Below are 6,000 nucleotides of genomic sequence, written 5' to 3'. Positions count from 1 at the left end.
ACAGCTTCAATTTCAGTGCTTGTAATTGGGTTGTTCATAATTTCTATTTCTTCCTGGTCCAGTCTTGGAAGATTGAACTTTTCTAAGAATCTGTCCATTTCTTCCAGGTTATCCATTTTATTGCCATATAGTTTTTCATAATAGTCTCTTATAATCCTTTGTATTTCTGCATTGCCTGTTGTAACCTCTCCTTTCGGATTTCTGATTTTGTTGATTTGATTCTTCTCTGTTTTTTCCTCAATGAGTCTGCCCAAAGGCTTGTCAATTTTGTTTCTCTTCTCAAAGAACAAGCTTTTAGTTTTATTAATCTTTACTGTTGTTTCTTTCATTTCTTTTTCATTGCTTTCTGCTCTGATCTTTATGATTTCTTTCCTTCTACTAATTTTTGGGTTATTTTTTTGTTATTCTTTTTCCAGTTGTTTTAGGTGTAAAGTTAGGTTGTCTATTCTATGTTTTTCTTGTTTCTTGAGGTAGGATTGTATTCCTATAAGCTTCTCTCTTAGAACTGCTTTTGCTGCATCCCATAGGTTTTGAGTTGTCGTGTTTATGTTGTCATTTGTTTCTAGAAACTTTTTTATTTCCCTTTTGATTTCTTCAGTAACCTGTTGATTATTTAGAAACATATTGTTTAATCTCCATGTTTTTGTGTTTCTTACAGTTTTTTCTTGTAATTGATATCTAGTCTCATAGCGTTGTGTTTGGAGAAGATGCTTGATATGATTTCAACTTTCTTAAATTTACTGAGGTTTGATTTGTGACCCAAGATGTGGTCTATCCTGGAGAATGTTCCATGTGCACTTAAGAAGAAGGTGTATGCATCTGCATTTGGATGGAATGTCCTGAAGATAGCAATGAGATCCATCTCAACTAATGTATCATTTAAGACTTGTGTTTCCTCATTAATTTTCTGTTTTGATGATCTGTCCATTGGTGTGAGTGGGGTGTTAAGTCTCCTACTATTATTGTGTTACTGTCAATTTCTCCTTTTATGTCTGTTAGTGTTTGTCTTAGGTACTGAGGTTCTCCTATGTTGGTGCATAGATATTTACAATTGCTATGTCTTCCTCTTGGATTGATCCCTTGATCAGTATGTAGTGTCCTTCTTTATCTCTTGCAATATTCTTTAAGGTATATTTTGTCTGATATGAGGATTTCTACTCCAGCTTTCTTTTGCTTCCCATTTGCATGGAATATATTTTTCCATCATCTCACTTTCAGTCTATATGTGTCTTTAGGTCTAAAGTGGGTTTCTTGTAGACAGCATATATATGGGTATTGTTTTTATATCCATTCAGCCAGTGTGTGTCTTTTGGTTGGAGCATATAATCCATTTACATTTAAACTAATTATTGTTATATATGTTCCTATTGCCATTTTCTTAATTGTTTGGGGTTGGGTTTGTAGATCTTTCTCCTCCTCTTGTATTTCTTGACTATATAAGTCCCTTTAACAATTGTTGTTAAGCAGGTGTGGTGGTACTGAGTTCTCCTAACTTTTGTTTGTCAGAAAAGCTTTTTATTTCTCCATCAATTCTGAATGAGATCCTTGTCAGGTACAGTAATCTTGGTTGCAGATGTTTCCCTTTCAGTACTTTAAATATATCCTGTCATTCCCTTCTGGCCTGCAGAGTTTCTGATGAAAGATCAGCTGTTAAATGTATGGGGTTTCCCTTGTATGTTATTTGTTCCTTTTCCCTTGCTGCTTTTAATATTCTTTGTGTTTAGTCTTTGTTAGTTTGATTAGTATGTGTCTTGACAGGTTTCTCCTTGAGTTTATTCTGTATGGAACTCTGCACCTCTTGGACTTGATTGACTATTTCCTTTTCCATGTTGGGGAAATTTTCTACTACAATCTTTTCAAAAATTTTCTGATACTCTTTCTTTTTCTCTTCTTCTTCTGGGACCCCTATAATTCTAATGTTGGTGCATTTGATATTGTCCCAGAGGTCTCTGAAACTATCCTCAGTTCTTTTCATTCTTTTTACTTTATTCTGCTCTTGGGAAGTTATTTCCACCACTTAATCTTCCAGGTCACTGATTCATTTTTCTGCTTCAGATATTCTGCTATTGATTCCTCCAGAGTATTTTTAATTTCAGTAATTGTGTTGTTTGTCTCTATATGTTTATTCTTTAATTTTTCCAGCTCTTTGTTAATTGATTCTTGCATTTTCTCCATTTTGTTTTCAAGGTTTTTGATCATCTTTACTATCATTATTCTGAATTCTTTTTCAGGTCGTTTGTCTATTTCCTCTTCATTTATTTGAACTTCTGTGTTTCTAATTTGTTCCTTCATTTGTGTAGTATTTCTCTGCCTTTTCATTATTTTTTTTAACTTACTGTGTGAGGTCTCCTTTTCCTAGACTTCAAGGTTGAATTCTTTCTTCCTTTTGGTTTCTGCCCTCCTAAGGTTGGTTCAGTGGTTTGTGTAAGCTTCGTATAGGGTGAGATTTGTGCTGGGTTTTTGTTTGCTTGCTTGTTTTTCCTCCAATGGGCAAGGCTGTGTGAGGTGGTAATCCTGTCTACTAATGGTTGGGTTTATATTTTTGTTTTGCTTGTTGTTTAGATGAGGGTGCACAGGGTGCTACTGGTGGTTGTGTGATGCCGGGTCTTGTATTAGAGTGAATTCTCACTATGTGATACTCCCTAGGGTTAGTTCTCTGGTGGTCTAGGGTCTTGGAGTCTGTGCTCCCACTCCAGAGGCTCAGTGCTTGATCTAGTTGCACTCTTCTTTCTATGTACTGAGCTCCACACCCCTTCAGTGTCTAGAGGATGTGAGAATTTTGGGGCCACAAATCCCCCTCCAGGGGTCTTCCAGCCAGGCAGGAGGACCATTCGCACCAGCACCTTTTCTTTTTTCTCTTTTCCTTTGTGTTTAGTTCCTAAGGTGGTGCATGCAGAGGCCACACATCTGGCGCTTCAGACCTGAGTTCCTGGCATGAACCAGCTAGGCAGCAAGTCACCTCAGGACATGTGCAGAAGCGCCTGAAACACAATTCGTGTTTTTTAAAGACTAAGCAAAATCCTGAATTCCCATCACTCTGGTTAAGAACTAGGACAGAACCAATATCTTCTAGAAAACATCTGAATGAGACTCCTCACTTCATTCCCCCTCCCTGTCCCAAGAGGTAGCCCCTGTCCTGACTTTTATAATAATTACCCCTTTGCTTTCTTTATAGTTTCAGCACCCATGTATACATCAGGAAAAACAGTTTAGTTTGGTCTGTCTCTGATCCCTTCATAACGGTTTTCCTGGATCTGCTTCTTTCACTCCACGTTATATTCGGGAGATTTATTCCCGTCAGTGGAGTTCATTTGTTTTCAGTGCTGCGTGCTTTTCTTCCTATGATTGTATCATGATCCATGTTCTGCCCCAGGACTGGGGGACATGGAGATGGTTCCAGATTGGGTGTTCACAAATAGTGCTACTATGAACCTTCTCCTTCATTTCCTTGGCACACTTGCCAAGGAGTTTCTCTGGCTACACAAGAGACAGGTGTTGGGTTTGTGATTCTTGCATGTTCTACCTGGTGAGGTGCAGTTCAGGGCTTGTACCTATTTCCCCTTGCCAGCTCATACATGGTTTTATTCAAATATTTTTCTGATTGGGTGTTGTGATTTTTAAGAGTTGGAAAGCATGAGCCTAAAGACTCTTAAGGTTAGGGGCAGGGGAAGGAGACATTGGGATGAACTGAGAGAGTAGCCTTGACATATACACACCACCACATGTGGAATAGCTAGTAGGAAGGTGCTGTATAGCACAGGGAGCTCAACTCAGTGCTCTGCGATGACCTAGAGGGGTGGGATGGGAGGTGGGAGGGAGGGAGGCACAAGAGAGAGGGGATTTATCTATACTTATATCTGATCCACATTGTTGTACAGCAGAAACTAACGCAACTTTGTAAAGCAGTTATACTCCAACTAAAAAGTAAATTAAAAAAAAAATGAAGGCTCCTAAGGTAATAATTTTTTTTTTAAAGAAAATTCAGGATTTTCTCATTGCATGGTGGTGGTGTTGATGCTGTGTGTGTGTAGATGGGCTAGGAGGAAACTGGAACAGCAGAAAGGATGCTTACGTTGACTGAATGTTTGTCTCCTGCCATGCATGGAACTCAATGCTTTTCCGCTTTCCAAGTATCATCTCCTAAATTTTCACATCAGCCTTAGGAGATGTGATTGATCTCACTGGATAGGAGAACTGAGGTTCAGAGGAAATGGAGGACATGCCCAAGGTCACATGCAGGGACATGCTGGAGCTGGAACTTGAACCCAAACCTGTCTGTCTCTCAAGGTCCTCTTCCCAGTGCTTCAGGCTGTGCTCCTCTGCCTCACTGGCACATGACCTTGACCCACAGCTGCCCTGATGTGACTGAAGAAGGCATAATTCACGCCAGTGCATTCCTCCCAATACCAGGGTGACCCAGCACATGTCCCCTAGGATAAATAGCATGAATAAGAGAGAAACTTCTTGTTTTTAGCTGCTGAGTTGGGCAGTTGTTTTACTGCAGTAAACCTGGCCAGTCCTCGTGGATAAAAATATACAAGCACATTCACATGGTCTCCATTTTTGAGTGCTTGTTTTGAGTTCTTGTTTGAATGCCTAGCACAGGTGGAGGCTTTTCCCTTGGTGTGAGACACTCTCCTGACTACCCAGAGGTGAATCATGGAGGAGAGACGTTTCATTATCAAGGTATTCTTAGAAAGTTCTTAAGATGTTCTCAAAGCTCTTAATAGTTCATGCAGCAATTAATGTATTCTGACGGATTAGTAACTTACCAGCAGAACCCTCAATTTCTACAGCACCACTGGAGGCAGAAAACTCACAGTGTTTAACTGACTTAATTAGTAGCTCAGGGTCACAACTAAGATCATTTACAAGGAAAATGGATAAGATGGGGCGACAAGAAGGACCGATCCCTAAAGACTGAGAAAATATGTTATTTGTGGCAATGGAATAAAAGGGTTTCCAGTTCATTGAGTGGGGCTCACATTCAAAGGGCCCTACAGGATAAGGACATTTATTCAGCGAGATACTCAGGAGAACCTCCATTGCCCTCACCTTCTCTTCAATCCTACTTCATGCCAGGAGTGTGCCCAGAGGCCTCAGCTGCTCAGATAATATGGCCCGAGGAGTCCTGATGGAGAAGCTAGAAGGCAGGCATGCATGGCGCTGACCCTTTATATACCACATATGATATATGTATCCTATTCTAGATCATATTTTCTTAAGCTAAAGTATAGTTGATTTATAGTATTGAGTTAGTTTCAGGTATAAGCAAAGAGGTTCAGTTACACATACATGTAGATATTCTCTTTCGTATTAGTTTACATTATAGGTTATTATAAGATATTGAATGTGATTCCCTGTGCTAATACAGTAGGACCTTGTTGTTTGTCTATTTTATATACGGTAGCTGATATCTGCTGATCCCAAACTCCTAATTTATCCCTCTCTGCCTTTCCCCTTTGGTAACCATAAATTTGTTTTCTATGTCTGAGTCTGCTTCTGTTCTGTAAATAAGTCCATTTGTATCATATTTCAGATTCCATATACAAGTGATAGAATATATTTATCTTCCTCTGATTTACTTCATTTAAAATGATGATTTCTAGGTTCATCCACATTGCTGCAAATGGCATTATTTCATTCTTTTTTATGACTGAGTAATATTCCATTGTGTATGTATGCATATGTATGTATATATCGTGTCTTCTTTATCCATTCTAGATCATGAATTATATACTACATATATATGATATGTATAGAGGTTTGATATAAGGAATTGGTTTACATGATTGGCAAGTCCAAAACCCATAGAGCAGGACAGAGGCTGGGAACTGAGGCAGGATTTCTGTGTTACAGTCTGGAGCCCAAATTTCTACTTCTCCAGGAAATCTAGGTCTGTGCTCTTAAGGCCTTCAATTCATTGAATGAGACCATCATGGACTGAATTATGTCCTCCCAGAATGTGTATGTGAAAATCCTAACCTCCAATGCAATATT

This window comes from Bubalus bubalis, chromosome 13 (assembly GCF_019923935.1).
Source record: "Bubalus bubalis isolate 160015118507 breed Murrah chromosome 13, NDDB_SH_1, whole genome shotgun sequence".
Taxonomy (NCBI): Eukaryota; Metazoa; Chordata; class Mammalia; order Artiodactyla; family Bovidae; genus Bubalus; species Bubalus bubalis.
This window is presented reverse-complemented; position numbering follows the sequence as displayed.